We start from the raw sequence: 17958 nt of genomic DNA, 5'->3' as shown, positions 1-17958 counted from the left end.
AGCTCAGGACCCTGAGATCATGACCTGAGCTGAAACCAAGAGTGGGACACTTAGCCAGCTGTGCCACCCAAGCGCCTGCAGAGTGTTCCTTCTTTATCAGGCAGATAGATCTAGTAGGGTCTCCTAGCACATCTCAGTCCCACTCAATGTGATTTCATCCCACTGTCAAAAGGATATACTAATCCCAAGGCAGTACTCTGCCCAAGACACGTCACCTTCAACTTGTAAGTCACAGGTTCCCAAACTTTCTCAACTCACTGTGCCCTTAGTGTCTCGGGAAATTTCTTCACAGAGCCTCTAAGATAGGAGTGCCTGTCAGGTCTGTTTATTAAGTAGTCAGTTTGAAACAACTTAATGATAGTGGTTTTATGGGTCTGACAAATGTCTGTGTTTTCCTTAAAAATTTAAAATAACCCATGGCACCTCTGTGAGTATGGTGAGGCACCCAGGGGCCCCTTGGCTCACACCTTGGGAACCATGGTTCTAAACTAACAATTGGGATAAATGTGACCTCCAAATGTCCTAGAAAGGTAAGAAAACTTTGTAGCAAGGATTCTATCTGATCAAATGGGGGCTGAAGTTGATGGGATAGAAAAGGATTTCTGGGTACTCTTTTCCTACCAGTCCCAACTAGATCTGGCACAAATGCCAACACTTAACTCTCTACAGTAGCTAAGAGATTAAATTTCTAGATTCATCACCCAGTGGGATTTCCAAAGGACTCTGGAGTTAGAAGAGTAGAAGAAAAAATACAATAACAAGAAAGTAGTTCTTCTCCTGATACAAACCTGTAAACATGACTCATCTTATATCAGAAAATCTAGGCAGGGAGCTTAACTGTTATCAGAAACTGTATCGCTTCATGGTGCAAACTGTTTCCAATTAGGAGCCCAACTCTATAGCACAATGACTCTCCACCCTGGCCATACATTACAATCACTTGGGAGCTTTCAAAAAATACCAATGTCTGGGTACTACCCCACATCAGTTAAGTCAGTCACTAGGGATAGGACCCAAATCTATAATTTTAAATTTCCTCAGGTGATCCTAAGATCAGTGGGTAACACAGAAGAGGTACAAACCGTAGATTCCCTGCTAAAGGTATCATGTTTACGAAGTCAGAAACAAGACTGTTGTGTTTGTTTATGTTTGTACATAGTTATATAGTATAAATGCTAATCTATCACATCGATCACATTTTATAACTGTTGTTCTACATAGACTCAGTCATCAGTCCTGTATGTGGGCTCATGCTCTCCCCCATCCAAAGCCTGAATTCAGTCACAAATGTTTGATTATCCCTATCAGAGATGGCATAGGGACAAGCTCCCTGTCTAGAATTGTCCCATACCCCTACCCCCATAAGCAGAGCTGATCAAGTGAATCTCTACACCCCACCCCACCCCTGCCCGTAGTCATCCAGATCCCTGGCCACTGATGCAGCTGGTCCTGCCCACTTAGACAGGCTCCACAAGGGCAAGTACAACCCCTCTGCATTCTTCTTAAGACTCCCGCCATCTCCGTCCCCTTCCGAAACAAAGCTGCTGCTCCTGGGTGCTTCCTGCTTTGCCCTGTAACCCTCACCCTCTCACTGTCCTCACTATCAACCCAGCTGGTGCCCAATACATCAGAGATCTGTGCCACCCCGACGTTGCTGATGTCATGGGCCCACCAGTAAGGGGATGCAGAAGAAAGGGTTATCAATACTACTACCACTGCTACTACTACTACTACTACTAATAATAATAATAATAATAACGAAATTCCATTGGATATTATCAACACAACAACTAATAATAATAATGTTGAACTTCCATTGGATGTTATCAATACTACTAATAATAATTAACTTTCATTGAATCTCCTTACACCTCACATCAATCCTATATAAGCTAGTTTTCATTATCTTCATTTTACTGATGAGCAAAATGAAATTGGTGAAGCTTAGTAACTTGTTCAGACAGTAAATGACTGACAGGGTTTTGGCCCCAACTCGGTCTGATTCCGGAGTGGTGTGGTTAATTACCAAAGTTCCTCTATGAATGGATTAATGGGTTGGAGTGAAAAACTAATGAGAGGAGCACATATTGCCTGAGTTCAATGGGCAAAGTAGGGATCCAAGGCTGGTGAACTGAGGCATGTTCATTGTTCATAATCTCTGATACCATTTTTCAGGAGTAAAAACCAATCCATAACCTTAGATACCACTATTCAAGACCCAAAACCCAGCAAGATCTGGTTCTAGAAGGCAGGATTCTCAAAGCAATTCCAGACAAAAGCACCACAACCCCAGGTGACTCTCTACCTTGCTTTATTTATGATTTATGATTTATGAATTTATGAATGATTTATTTATGAATTTATGATTCTCGTTCTCTCACTTCCCACCAGGCCTGTATAAAAGCCCCTCTCCCAATGGGGCCTTCAGCCCCTCTTTTCTCTGGAATGGGCAAAGGGGAGCAGCCTCAAAGAACAGGTGGTGGTGGGTAACAGTGAAAGGAGATGGGCCCAAGGAGGTCCTGGATCTAAAAGAAGTTTATCTGAAAGGGTTGGAAGGGAGAAGGAGCTAGAGGCACAGGGAGAGGGAAATTCCAAGAATCAAGATGTTCTTGGCTCCCAGGCCAACTCACTTATGAGAATTTGATGACGAAAGAGGGTGTTGTACCAGAAATGTCAAAAGAAAAAAAGATCATTTTTCACTATGAGAGCTGACCCTGTTTTCTGACTTTTTCCGGACACCTTGTATGTATCAACTTCATACTACAGAAAAGCTAATATCAAGAAAAATCTTACTTTTTGGCTGTCTCTAAAGGAGAACTCTGTCCCTCCTATGATAGAATCAAAGAGCCAAAACATCTCTCACTGCAACTGAAAGTAAGAGATTGGGAAAGAAATGTCCGCTGTCCTGATGCCTGGGTGGCTCACCTGGCTAAGCGCCTGCCTTCAACTCGGGTCTTAGTCCCAGGGTCCTGGGATGGAGCCCCGCATTAGGCTCCCTGGTCAGTGGGGAGCCTTCTCCCTCTGTCTGCCTCTCCCCTCACTTATGCTTGTGTGCTCTCTCACTCTGACAAATAAATAAATAAAATCTTTAAAAAAAAAAAAAAAGAAAGAAAGAAATGTTCCCTGTCCTCCCAGTTCAGGCAAATGGGAAGCCTGAATGCTAAGGCTGAAAACCCAAACTTTGGCAAAGACGGCCTGATCTTTCCTTCTTTCCTTCACAAAGTCGCTCAATTACCTGATAAATTCTCTTTTGCATTTCCGAAAAAGAACATCAAAGAACCGAACTCACTGCACAATGAGGATCCATTCACCTCCCTCAAGGAATAAGTTGGTTCCTGTTTCACTCTGGAGTCAGCTGCAAATTCCAGGTACTTCCTCTATACCTCTAAATACACAGACAAACTATGGGAGTAAGAAAAGATCAAGGAAAAGAAAAAAAATTTCAATTCATATTTCAAAATACCAGTATGAATCTCAATACATTAGGAGACAATATGCCAATGGGAGTGGACAGACCCTCTTTGACAACAGAACTCTAACCCTCAGCTCTACAGCAATTGGCCCAGAATCAGGACGTGTTCAATGTCTGCCAGCTTTTCTATTTTTGCCTCCACTTCCAACTCAGGACCAACCAGAGAAAGCCAACTATGCTCTTCAAACCAAGCTCACAGGATGACCTACCTCCCGCTTCCCACACTAACTCTAGTCAGTCACACTTGAAGCCCTCCCCCTTCTTCACCATCAGCTTATCCACTCCTCTGCCTGCCTTTGAATCACTGCCAAATGCAAGTGATGGTAGCTGGCTCCTTTGCTAGAGCAAACTCTGAATAAATAGCTCCTATTTGTTCTTATCTGAGTGGTCTTCATGATGAGGCCTTCTCTAAAAGCCATTTTAGATTTCTTTCTGTATGACTGTACATAAACTTTGTTTAAACCAAAAGCCTGTTTATGGCCCACTGAGCACACATCGTACACCTTTGTAAGTAGGTAGCCTGAAGGAAACCATCTTGCCCTTAAGATCTCAATCGATGCTCCTACTCCCTACATTGCTTGACATTAAAATGGGTGATTCCTCTGGGGTGCCTGGGTGGCTCAGTGGGTAAAGCCTCTGCCTTCAGCTTGGGTCATGATCTCAGGGTCCTGGGATCGAGCCCTGCATCAGGCTCTCTGCTCATCTGGGAGCCTCCTTCCCCCTCTCTCCTCTCTCTCAGCCTGCCTCTCTGCCTACTTGTGATCCCTCTCTCTCTGTCAAATAAATAAATAAAGTCTTTAAAAAAAAAAACAACTGTGATTCCTGCTTAAATTGTAATCTATTGTATTTTGAGCACTTACAAGTTGTAAAAAGGTATATAACCATAAAAACTGTTCTTTCCCTGGAGCACTTTCTTCCCTGTGAAGAGCATGTTTCCTGGGCATCTATCTTGTGCTCAAATAAAATTCTTTCTTTCTTTTTGAGATTCTAAAGATTTATTCATTTTGTATCAACATTTGTGTGTTTCTTTTTACTGTTCAAAAATACTTTATTTATTTGAGAGAGATAGGGAGAGAGCACAGGCAGGGGGAGCAGCAGAGGGAGAGAGAGAGAAGCAGGGTCCTAGGAATCCCGATGAGATGCGGGGCTCTATCCCAAGACCCTGAGATCATGACCTGAGCTGAAGGCAGACGCTTAACCCACTGAGCCATCCAGGTGCCCAACGTTCGTGTATTTCAATAGAGAATAGCAAATAAGAACCTATCTTCTAAAAAAAAATAAAAGTAAAAAACAACAACAACAAAAAAAACTATCTTTTCCCTGTACCATCCCGTCTTCACCCTACAAGCATATGGGCTTTGTTTTCAGTGTCATCTGTCCCTTTAAAGTGTATGTTATTTGGGCTATAAGGGATAGCGTGTGGGGGAACCTGGGTGGCTCAGTCAGTTTAGTGTCTGCCTTGAGCTCAGGTCATGATCCCAGTATCCTGGGATCGAGCCCTGCATTGGGATCCCTGCTCTGAGGGAGCCTGCTTCTCCCTCTCCCTCTGTTTTTCCCTCTCCCTCTGCTGCTTTCTCTGCTGGTGCACTCTCTCAAATAAATAAAATCTTAAAAAAAAAATAGAGTGTGGTTAATTATAACGTTCTAGGGAAATAAATTCCTGGGAAGTGACGATCTCGGGGCCTGTGTTTGTTGCTTTCCTAAACATGCCCATCCTACCCAGGTGCTTCTGTTTCTCCAGATACAGCTAGGCTATACTGGTTATCGTGTCTCCAGGAGGAGGATGCAAAAGCTCTATAGTACGGGATGCGTGTAGATGGTGAATTCTAGGGATACTGATCCAGCTGCAGGTACACTGAGAGAGGTTCAGTGGGGTCTGAGGTCCAAGGGGTACAGCAAATCCCTGTCCATGAGTCCCCAGTGGAGGAGGAGGGGGCAGTGGCTGTGAGCAGGTGGGAGGAACCAGTAACAAAGAATCAGGAGAAACTGCTTCTTCTAGGAAGCCTGAAGGCAGAGAGCAGGGTCCTCATGACATATCTGGGTTTAGGTCCAAAACAAAGCAAGTTGCAGATACTAAAGTGCTGTGTGGGTGGTGGCCAGGCAGGCAATAAGAATAGGGACCAGGAGTCAGGTACAAATTTGGGGGCAAGGGATGTTGGAGGTGAGTTTTTATTTCTATCAGGTTTTTTCTAGGTTACATATATAACAGATTTCAACGCTTAAAGTCTAGGGGATCCTCACCCATTCAGAAATTGTCATTTGTACTGGGAAAGCCTAGTAAAAATGTGGGGTCTGGAAGTTGGTGCCTCCTTTTGTTCTGTTGTTGGTCTTTACCCTTGTACCCTTTAGAAAGACGAGCCCGGGTTTGGGGAGGTGGTGTGTAGGGATAGGTTGGCTGGGTTATGGACATTGGGGAAGTTATGTGCTATGGTGAGTGCTGTGAAATGTGTAAGCCTGATGATTCACAGACCTGTATCCCTGGGGCAAATAATACACTATATGCTAATAATTTTAAAAAAGGGGTTGCCTGGGTGGCTCATGGGTTAAAACCTCTGCCTTCGGCTCAGGTCAAGAACTCAGGGTCCTGGGATGGCTCTCTGCTCAGCATGGAGCCTGCTTCCCCCTCTCTCTCTCCCTCTGTCAAATAAGTAAATAAAATCTTTAAAAATAATAATAATAATAATAAAGGCAAGCCCTGTTTGTGTCATCTTAAGACTAAAGCCAACAATTCACTGAAATACTACGTCCTTTTCTTGTAATTCAGTGAGCTACACAATTATTTTCTAATTGAAAATCTTGATACTTACAAAATCAGCTTACTCACTTGATTTATCTGCTGCTCTAGAGTCCCAAACAACATGACGAATATCTAAAGTTAAAGTGATTGGATGAATAGCAAGATTTAACAATTCAGTTGCTTTTTAATTTGACTGCACCCCAAAGAGAATATATAATCAAAATTACTTTGTGGTTGCAAAGTTTTCAAGCATTCTCCATTTTATATGATTATGTAAGTACTTAACTAAAATTTAATGTGTTTTGTTTGCATTTACTTTCATTTTGGAAGCTCTAGCAACTGACAGTTCTTGTTTGGCAGTGGCATTTAGCCCTTGATGTGTGTTATAAGGGGTCCCTCAACTTCATTATGCTGCCTTGAAGTCATTCAGAACAGGTTCAGATGAGAACATAAATATCCTTAGTCTGACACCGGCTGGCAAATTGACTGGACCTAACTCTGAAGGGACCATGTCTGATACATTGCAATAAATATATATTTATTCTTGTAGGACCATGCTTGATAAAGATGCAGGGCCCCAATCTTATCTACTATGTAAGCCTGCCACTTTGCAGCTTCCATGGCCCATACATAAGCAGTTGGCTTTCCTAGTCCTGCAGAGGTCAAAAAAAAAAAAAAAAAAAAAAAGAGGAGGGTGGATTTGCAGTGAACTTAGACTGCAGGCTGCAGACCAACCCCTTCCTTAGCAAAGCAACGTTTCCCTCCATCTTTGCTTGCCATCTGGTGAGAGCTGGTCTGAGTCTATGCTTCTCTTGAAGGATTTTGCTGACTGAACCAGGAAGTAATTAGCACACACCAACATTATGAAATTTAACTTTCCTTTCCTCTCCTCTGCAGCCTTCGGTAATATGTGGGCTCTGACCACAGTTTCAGAAAGTGGATCAGGGGCCAGGATCTGCTTTAGGGTTATGTAAGAATAGAGCAGTTTTCTCTTCCCAAATTTCCAAGGCAGAGGCACAGGCTGTCTCCTATAGTGGCTGTGCCCAAGGCCCATTTTTATTCATTGCCCTTTTGGCACCACTTGTTTTACTTGTCAGATCAGGAAATGGGTTTTGGGGCGCCTGGGTGTCTCAGTGGGTTAAGCCGCTGCCTTCGGCTCAGGTCATGATCCCAGGGTGCTGGGATCGAGTCCCGCATCGGGCTCTCTGCTCAGCAGGGAGTCTGCTTCCCTCTCTCTCTCTCTCTGTCTGCCTCTCTGCCTACTTGTGATCTCTCTCTCTGTCAAATAAATAAATAAAATCTTTAAAAAAAAAAAAAAAGGAAATGGGTTTTGTGCATGTCAGGAGATGGAGTGGAAGAGGGATGGGTGGCAGGAGCTCCCTGGGCTTTTACACAACTGTCCCTTCCCTTTGGGCTGCCATAAGAAAGGAGGTGCCCAAAGGCATATCAATGGGGTATCAGGGTACCACAGCTTGGGGTGCGGTAAACCGTCCCTGCTGGATAAGGAGATGCAGGTGGCTCCATACTGTGCATGTCTCTCCCTTTTCTCCACCTTTGCTTTCTTTCGTATCAATAAAGGAAACTCATGAGGACCACTCAAAGACAGACAGTGGAGCCTAGACTGACCTTGTCCAGAACCTAAACAGACCTTGAGCCAACTAGTACCTACTCTTTCTTGTGATCTTGCTCATGTATCTCTTCCCCAAAGGAGCCCTTCTGAAGGGTGCCTGGGTGGCTTAGTGGATTAAGCCTCTGCCTTTGGCTCAGGTCATGGTCTCAGGGTCTTGGGATTGAGCCCCATATCAGGCTATCTGCTCAGGAAGGAGCCTGATTCACCCTCTCTCTCTGCCTGCCTCTCTGCCTACTTGTGATTTCTCTCTGTCAAATAAATAAATAAAATCTTAAAAAAAAAATAAGCCCTTTTGATTTCCTGATTGGGTTACAACCCATGCCCATCATGCACTGGGCACCACTTCTCCATTTACACTTGCTGTTGGTGTGATTAATATCTATCTCCCCACCAGACCATGAGCTACTTGAGGACAGAGTCTGCATCTGAGTCTGCTCAGCCTTTCCTCCTTGTCACCTAACACAGAGCCTGGCACAAATCCTTCTGTAATGACTGAATCAGCTAGCAGGGAGCTCAGCAGGCCAACCCACACTATACAAGCTCTGTGCAAGTAAGCATCTCTCAGTCACTGTCTTCTGCTGGGTACCTTGATCCTGAGAACTGTGCACAGTCACCAGGTGTGCTATGCAATGGGTTTTCTCCATGGTTCAGGCTCATGTCCCCTGGAGTGGGACAATCCCTAGGGATGCATGTTTCAGCCCAGACTGAATGCTAGTGCAGTTGGCTGCTGGTACCCACTCACTCAGAAATGGTTCTCAATCACAAAAGCACATTACAGTTTTCTAATGAAATATATGGGAGGAAGCAGTGTTTCTCAAAGTGTGGACCAGAAAGAAATAGTTGGATCAGAATTACTTAAGGCTTTTTAACAAGGCAGCTAGATTCCTGAGTTATATCTCAGAATGCCTAGATCAGAATCTCAGGGGTGAACCCTGAGAATCTGTATTTTTTTTCCAGCTTTATTGAGAGATGACTGACATATAAATAAGCTTCAGGCATACAAACTGTTGGTTTGATGCATTTATATACCCCACGATGATTATCACATAGCATTAGCTAATGCCTCCATACCATCACATAATTATTTTGTTTGGTGAGAACATTTAAAATCCACTCTTTTAGCAACTTCCAAGTACACGGTACAGTATTATCAGCTAGAATCACCATGCTGTGCATCAGATCCCCAGAATTTGTTAATCTTATAACTAGAAGTTTGTATCCTTTGACAAATATCTCCCCATTTCCCCTACCCCCAGCCCCTGGTAACCACAGGTCTACATTGTCTCTCTGAGTTTAACTTTTTTAGATGCAACATAAAAAATGATAGCATACAGTATTTCTCTTTCTCTGTCTGACTTTTTTCACATAGCCCAATACCGTCAAGATTCAGCAAATGCTTCCCAGGTGATTCTTTTTTCTTTCTTTCTTTCTTTTTTTTTCTTAGCATACGTGCTGCCCAAGCGAGCACTCTTTTTTCTTTTTTTAAAGATTGTATTTTATTTATTGATTTGTCAGAGAGAGAGAGAGAGCACAAGCAGGGGGGTGGCAGGCAGAGGGAGAAGCAGGCTCCCCGCTGAGCAGGGAGCCCAATGCAGGACTCGATCCCATGACCCTGGGATCATGACCTGAGCTGAAGGCAGACATCCAACCAACTGAGCCACCCAGGTGTCCCTTCCCAGCTGATTCCTAAGCACAGTCACTTTTTAGCCCTTAGGGACAGGGCAAATCGCTCCATGCTAGGAGTCAGAACATCTGGAAGTCTGCCACTTACAATCTGGGTGACTGGTCAAGTTACTCGTCTCTGAGTCTGTTTACTCATCTATGAAATGAACATAATAATCCTCACCCTGCCCTCCTCACAGCATTATGTTAATTATTGATGTGACAATCACCCAATGCATTATGACAATTACCTTAAACACCAGAAATCACCATGAGGGACTGCCAAACGGTCCCTCCTGCACACTCTGCAAAGAGAGCCTAGCCTGTCCTGCCGCCTTGGGCCAACTGATCTCTGATCCTGCCTTGAGCTCCTGTGTGGAGCCGCCCTGACAAACCTCCTTCTGCAAGAGGGCTGTGGGGAGTAACGGGAGTTGTCCACAGCTCTGGGTGTCTTGGTTAGGCGGAATCTACAATGCATTTTCCTACTGAAAATTGGCAAGACAAACTAAGCTAAGTAAAAACAAACAAACGAAACCACTAAAACAGCTAATGTTACTTTTGCGGAGTAAAATAGTGTAGACTTTTGTGACCATCATGCATTGTAGCTGTCTAATGGAAATTTTACTTCAAGTACCAGACTGACTCAAGGGTAAACGTCTAGAGGCTGCCAACAGTCTCTGGTCTCCTACCCTCTATAGCAGGAGTTGGCAAACTTTCTGTTAAGGGATGTATTGTAAATATTCCAGGCTTTGGATCAAAAAACCACATGCTCTATGGTTATAGATGAAGGCAGCCATAGATGACCAATGAGCACGACTATGTTAGCAAACTACACGAAACAGGCTGTGAACTGGATTTTTGCCCGCAGGCTACAGTTTGTCAACCAGTTCTTGCTCTAAAATGAAAATCTGAAAAGTGGCTGCAGTGGTGTGCTGGAACAAGCTTATATCAGCTTGCAAGAGCCAACGGCTAGCATCTCTTCCCAAATCCTTGCTCAATGACTACATGTTGGCAGTCTGAAGTCAGCCATGCTGGGAATCATCACACCATGAAAACTGGCAAGAGCTACATGTCAGAGCTCCCTCCCACTCCCCCATTTCCAGAGAACTGGTTGTCAAACATTTGCCAGCACATCGCTAGGTGCGTGTCTGTGGGGACGGGGGTGGAGCATGGTGGGTGGGTGAACCAGACAGTCCACTGGATTGTGGGAAGGAACCACTAAATGTCAGTTCTATTTTATTTAGTCCTTCTGAATTTTCTAATTTTGTGCAAGTTTCATAATGTATAATGCCCCCAGTTCAAAGATGTAGACCCTTAGTTTTGTTTAATTGATTGGGGTAACTGGGATCCAAAACACTTAGAGTATACCACTCCTAAAGCTGTCATCTCTGTACAGGTTACTCAATGCCAAGCAGAGTACAAGATGGATAGAGGTCTTCTTCTATCCCCAAGATAGCCTAGCTCTTGCCTTCACCTGCCTCACCCTGCCCCAGGATCTTGAATGGGAGCAGGAGTGGCCAATTGGGAAACGAAATCTCTGGTTGGGGTGCTCCTGTTCTTGCTACAGATTAAATTCCCTGAGACTGACCTTTTATAAGCAATCCTTTCTAGCCCACAGGTGAGAATCCCAGCCCCAAGCCTCCACCTGCCTATGACCTCAAACATCACAGCCCACTGAAGATTTCTCCCACCCAGATTTTCTGCCTGGCTCTGAACAAGCAATTTAACATGGGTTATCCATTTTCAAAGATAGGTTCAATCCAAGGTCCATCGCTTACTGATTTAGGACCTAGGAAATGTTACTAAATCTCTCTAAATCTTCTTATCTGTGAAAAGGGGCTAATAATAGCACCTACCTGGCAGACGTGTTGGGAAGATCAAAATGCTTACTCAAATGAGTAACATTTAGCCAGGTATCTGAGCCACAGAAAAGACCCAGAACATGTTAATCTTTAGTCTTCTAAATCCTCTTTCCTATAGCCTATCACTGGGGCAACATGCCATCAGCAATGCCTGGGTGGGACAGCTCCTTGCACTGCAGGGCCAGTAGAAGAGTGGGGGTGAGAAATAAGGCAGGAAGGACCTAGAAGCCAAGCACCATACACTGGAAATCACCTGATGGGTAGCAGTTTAGGGCCATGGATGCCTGGGCCCCACAGGCCCCATAGGTCTGGGGAGACACCTACACGTGCTCTGTAAGTTGCATTTCCATCACTGCATTGGGCCATTTGCCTCTTCAATATTTCTGGAACTTGTCCTTCTTTTACTTTGGTTTCCCTCCTATCATGCTGCCTTGGGCCTCCCATCATGGTGCCCTGAGGCTCCCATGGTATCCTCTTAGTGGGATCAGTTCACATCACATCATTCCTGACCTCATATGCATTCTTCAGAGTTTCTTCCCAAAGCCACAGCAGAGGTGTAAGTGGCTTTCACATGCTGGTAATTATTTTCTCTAGGGAGTCCGCTCCCAAACAACAGTGGGAGCTGCAATGGCAGCAGCCATAGTGCCTGACGCGACCACCCTCACAGAGCACCCCAGTGTGTAACTGCTGGTTTACCAGGGAGGAAGGAAGCCTGCTGTAGACCTGGGACTCAGGCTGAGGTCTCCGGACTCTGCCTTTGCAGGGGTGGTGATAGGAGCCTTAAACCTGACTTGGGCAGGCAGATGTTACAGTGCCTTTCTACCTGTATCACTTGGGGCAGGTGCCCTCATTTGCTGCACTTGAATTTTCTTAAGATCATCAGGAGATTATCTAGTAACCTGTGAGAAACTTCTAGATCTGTGAGGGCAGCCAAGGCACTGGCTGTGTGAGCTTCCTGTGCGCCCTCTGCTGGCCAAGTTCCTGTTTTTCATAAATTATGTGAAGAGGTCAGGGTTGCCAGCTAGCGGCATGGCAAAGGACAGAAGAAAGACATGGAAGGTTCCCAGGCTCATAACCTTTCTTCTCCTGTGCCATTCAGCAGATATGTGTTACCTCGCCTCTCTGGAAAGGCAGAGGCCTACCCAGGGTTCATTTTTCTTACTGACCCTCCTGAGATTCACTTCCACAAAGGAAAAGCCTTAGCCTCATCATAGTATCCTTAGGTATCCCCCTGGCTCTCATCCTCTGACTCCCCAAAGAGAACATAGTGGCATCACCCTCATCCCCACTCTCACAAATCACCACCCTCATCAGTTCAACCAGGGGCCTTACGTGAATAGGGAGAACTCATTGTGGGGAGGTTCGTGTTTGGCTCCGGGAGGCTTCTGGTGAAGTCTGGAATCAGAGACAGTGAGGTTAGCACATACAATTGAGATTTTCCAGGGATTTAGGAACATCGGGGCCCATTTAATGTTTTACTTCTTTTTTGTATGTTTTGAGAAACACTAAAGCAGAGAGACAGTAATGACATAAAAATAGCTTTCCTGGGGGTACCTGGCTGACTCAGTCAGTTGAGCCTGATTTCAGCTCAGGTCATGAACTCAAGGCTGTGAGATGGAACCCCATGTCAGGCTCTGTGCTGACCATGGAACCTGCCCAAGATTCTCTCTTTCCCTCTTCCACTGGCCCTTCCTCCAACCTCTCTCTCTCTCTCTCTCTCTCTCTCTCTTCCTCTCTCTCTCTCTCTAAAACAAAACAAAACAAAACAAAACTTTACTGGTCAAAAATGGTGGAAATGGAAATGAAATAGAGCTAACTTGGTTTCTGAATGCAGAACTTCCTTACTTGCAACAAATACATGTGTTGCATTAATTCAGGGGTATAGTACACATTGCCCACATTAATCTGAGACTAATCTGGAGGCTTCTACCTGATAAAACATTAAGTTTGATAATTGCCTGCATGAAATCCCTGGCTCCAATCCAAACAAACTTTGCACATTGAGAGCACATAGCACCTAGGGAAGAAGAAAACTCAAACTTGTGCTCTTGTATGAAAGTTCTACACAGTCTTAGCCTTGCTAACTACTTGGATGATTGAGGCAATTTTGCCTCTCGCCACTCTGAGCCTCGTTTTCCCTGTCTGTCCCTCCAGCTCTAGCCATCTATGCTTCTAAGAAGCAGGAGGACTGCACCTTGGTGAGTAGGAATGGGGAAAGTTGGAGCTGCCCCAGACCAGGTTCAGAGAGCTTCTCAAGAACTGTGTTGGAATCAGAGGAAGACTCTTCCCTTTCTGCACATGCCACCTACAAAGAGGCAGAATTAGGACATGGCCTCAATGTCACCATTTGGAGTTCTCCAGGGTTGGGAAATTACAATGTCTAGTGCTTATGCCTTCCTGGTGTGCACTCCCTGTCGCCTAAGGGACCGAATGTGTGCAGTGGCATCACACGACCCATGTTCCAGGAGCAGGGCTAGTTCTAAACCTCTCTGTTGGCAGATTCACATTTGCCAGACAAATGTCCTATTTTTAGTTTGGGAACACTGTCACATATGAGTTGAAGGATCAGGGGTTGGGCCTCCGTCATGTTATAGGCCTCTCCATTCACACTCCATGCATTAGACAGTCATTTGAGTTAAAAGCCTCTTCTTTTCATTCCCCTTGAGCCAACACCCAAGTGCCTTCCTCCGTGGGGCCCTCAGAAGCCCTAAGCTGGTATCATTTTCCCACCCCAGACTTAGACAACCCCTTCCACTGCAAGGCCTTCACCTCTGCTTGAGCAGGCTGGGAGGACAGAAATGCATTTGGATGATCCAGAACCATCCAGTTGGTCAGTCAGGACCTCAAAGCCCCACATCTGTGGGTGAAAGTGATCTGTTTACCTACTACCTAACATACCTAGGCACCCATGGCAAAGCTTCATTTTCCCTTCAAGGATTTCTCTCATCTAATCCATTTTCCAGGGAAGTTCTCAAAGTTATCATGCAAGTCAACAGGAAGGAACATATCTGTATGCAAACTTGCAAGGTCCTTCTTTAGGGGTTATTTTTGGCCCTGGTATGCATGTTTGCAAAAATCTTATCTTCTGAGCAGCACTGGGGCTCATCTCTTTCCAGGTCTTCAGACTCCGTTTTCACACCTAAGTCCTTCAAAAATGACATTTTTAACACAATGAAATGACTCAGAAAGGGCCTGGGATGAAAGGCAGGACCTGAGTAGACAAGAAGGAGATCAGTTATGGCACTTCTGACCCCAGGAAACCTTGCTGGACTTCCCTAGTGCTGATTGCCCATCAGCCGTGTTCTCTGCTTAGAAATGTTTGCTGTGTCCAGAAAGTCCTTGTAAGACTTCACCATGCTTCTTCTATCACTCTTTCTTTGATTTTTGCCCTCCAAAGCAATGTTTCCAAATTGTGGGTCATGATATGATTTTTATGGATCTTGGCAACATTTGATAAAAATGTAATCAAGAGTTCAAAGTGTATTATTGCTCTAGTTCTGGGGCTATCAAACTACAGCCCACAGGTCAAATCTGTCCCACGGCCTAATTTTTTAAATAAAGTTTTATTGGAACACAACCATGTCCTTTTTTATACATTGTTTATGTCTGCTTTCTGGCTTTAACAGCAGAGATGAGTATTTGAAAGACAGATCATCTGATCAGCAAAGCATAAAATGCTGACCGTCCTTAATACCCATCACCAGATAGGTATTAAGGAGGGCACGGATTGTATGGAGCACTGGGTATTACACTCAAACAATGAATCATGGAACACTACATCAAAAACTAATGATGTACTGTCTGGTGACTAACATCACACACACACACACACACACACACACACACACACACACACACACAAATACTGACTGTCCCAACATTTACAGGAAAAGTTTGCTGGCCCTCTGCTATAGTCTAATCTTTGCAAAGAAAGTTTCTTTGAAGCCTCTTGTCATGGCAAACTAAGCCTCCAAAGGTCCCAGAAGTCTCAACTCTTAATGTCTTGGGGAAGGGAGCTCTTCACTGGGAGGGCTTAGAGGAGAGAGATTTCCAAACACCCCTCAATTCTGCAGGGCACATCTCACTCAGTTCACAAAGAACTTTCCCCAACATTAGTTCAGGACATCAGAGTAAGGGAAGTGAGGGAAGAATTGTTATTCCCATTTAAAAGATGAAAATCCTGAAGGTAAGTGAATTCGCAAGGATCACACCACTTTTAGTTTGTGGAGATGGGCAATCTGTGTGGAAACCCAGTCCTTTGAGAAGGGCTTAGTGTGAGACAAAGGGAACTAGATGCTTTTGCCAAAATTAAAAATGACATGAGAGGACTCCAGGACTCAGCAGCAAAGACAATGAAAGACAGGGGAGTGGCTCTCGGAGGCAGGGACACCTGATAGATATTTAAGGGCATGGATAGCCACTATCTGAGTTTCAGTTATTTGTTATTTGGTTCTCCCCCAAATCCACAACTGCTCTTGCAGTTTGGGGATACAACAAGGGACACAGGGAATTGGTGGCATCTGAGAAGGCAGAGAATTTCACAGCCACATGACATTAAAATAAGAAACATGTGGCAGAAATATAGGTACCCAGATACATGAAGACAATGGTGGTCCTGATGGAGGACAGAATGATACCTACAGACTGAGGTACTTGGGATATCCCTGTGAGCTGCTATGAAATTTGCCACCGGCATCAGAATAAAGGCACGTGGCTTCCAGAGAGTTCCCTAGAGAAGTAGTGCATTCAACCGTCTGAGGCGGATCTCTTTTCACCTAAGAACACTCAAAATACAGAGGCTTCCAAACTCTCTTTTCTGAAGACCAGTACTTTCTAGATTCTGAAATCAGTCTTCTCTAGAATCTGGAAAACAGAGATAGCATTATCAGGGTTTCCAGGTCTCCAAAGCTCAGTGTCTTCCTAGCCTTCCAGCAATGCTTTGCCTGTTGACAGAAGTGCTCCTGGCAGACAACAGGCTGCTCTTTGGGCTGAGAGCAAGGTGGTCTGGGCAGGAATCAGAGACAATATTTAGAGATTCGGGAAATCCACAGGAGGTCATGCTTCTGGGAAAAAAGCAAGGCAGGGCCAGACCCTGCTCTGCTTCCCTATCTATGTCAGTTGGCCTCTTCAGCGGGAGTCAGTAACACTTACCTGAGCCAGGGATCCCCGCACGCTATGGTTCCTGGAGCTCGGCTTGTCTTCTCCCTTTGGGATCTCTGATGTGGAGGGGCCAGGTCTGGTCCTTACTTTGAAGAATCGGTTTGGGAGTGTGCATGCAAATGTAACAGCAGCATTCCTTTACCCAGTAATAAATAGCGTCTTGGGTTATTAGGCGTTACGCCATCATCCATTGCCTGCCGTTTTCCATACTGAGGGAACAAACAAATTCCTGGGGAGTAATGTCACTCTGCCAAGAACTGTGCCACATCCATTCAACACATTTCAAGGCACTTGAAACAGGCTGTGTGGCTGCCAGTCCAGTCTGACAGTGAAGGTATAGGAAAGACACAGGAATAGAAGAAAATGGGAGACACGGGGTATAGGCCAGACACTGAGCCTGGGAGGTGCAACCAAGTCCCTGTTCTCCTGCTGGTTCTTTACTCCAGTCCCAGAGTTCAGCCAGGTGGGGCCCCACATCCCAGAGAAAAATATCCTTTTTTCCGCTCTCCTTAAGGAGCACTCCAGGACATCACTGACACTCCTGTCCACCTCATCTCTGTTCACTTTTCTTCGGTGGTGACATGCAACACATCCCCAAGGGACCTTTCTTGTTCAAGCCCACCAAGAACCAGCTTCTCCCTACAGCCTGTTGGCAATTTACTTGCTTTTTTATTATTTTGTATTGCATTTGCTCTTGTCAATTAACAAGTACGGTTGTGCTTCACAAATCCAGTAGCAGCTGGTCATTCAGAGGAAAATCCACATAACCAAGTCAGATCATGGCACGGGGCCAAGAGCAACGGCACAAGAGCCAGGGCAACCGCCACAACAGTCCGCTGTATGCTCTTAGCATGCCAGGCCTGGGCTAGCCCACTGCATTCCTTAGCTCCCCTAATCCTGTGCTGATCTGGGGTTGGCTGCTGGCCTCCCAGCTGCCACTGTAAAAGGCAATGTCAAGCAGAGAGAGTCAATTATCACATGATTTCACTTACTTGTGGAGCATAAGGAATAAGATGGAGGACATTGGGTGAACGAAAGGAGATGTGAGTTGGGGAAAATCAGAGGGGGAGATGAACCATGAGAGACTGTGGACTCTGAGAAACAAACTGAGGGTTTTGGAAAGGAGGGGATGGGGGGTTGGGTGAGCCTGGTGGTAGGTATTAAGAAGAGCACGTATTGCATGGAGCACTGGGTGTGGGGCATAAACAATGAATCTTGGAACACTGAAAAAAATAAAATTAAATGAAGAAAAAAAAAAAACCAATAATCCACAAAACTCAACTGATGACCAAAAAAACCCTCTGATTCTGACATGTTGGCACAACCTGGCAGGAGTCACACGATGCCACAATCCATCATATGCCTCCCAATTCCAGAAATCTAAAAATATGAGTAAATGTATGTATTAAAATAATGAAACAGAGCATTTGGGCTT

General features: G+C 44.9%; 2 protein-coding genes across 3 annotated transcripts in view; both read right to left on the bottom strand.

Moving 5' to 3' along the window:
- LOC123926040 (interleukin-36 beta-like) overlaps positions 1 to 17958 on the bottom strand; it is a 196245-nt gene that overhangs the window by 44248 nt on the left and 134039 nt on the right. The gene's annotated exons all lie outside the window — the stretch shown is intronic.
- IL36G (interleukin 36 gamma) overlaps positions 1 to 17958 on the bottom strand; it is a 54990-nt gene that overhangs the window by 26572 nt on the left and 10460 nt on the right. The window contains exons 2-4 of the mRNA XM_045979744.1: positions 16515 to 16732; positions 12696 to 12758; positions 3290 to 3402 (exon numbers count right to left, since the gene is read on the bottom strand). The gene's annotated coding sequence lies outside the window, so the exon portion shown is untranslated. The remainder of the gene's footprint in view (positions 1 to 3289; positions 3403 to 12695; positions 12759 to 16514; positions 16733 to 17958) is intronic.

Source organism: Meles meles, chromosome 15 (assembly GCF_922984935.1).
Source record: "Meles meles chromosome 15, mMelMel3.1 paternal haplotype, whole genome shotgun sequence".
In the NCBI taxonomy this organism is placed as follows: domain Eukaryota; kingdom Metazoa; phylum Chordata; class Mammalia; order Carnivora; family Mustelidae; genus Meles; species Meles meles.
This window is presented reverse-complemented; position numbering and strand designations above follow the sequence as displayed.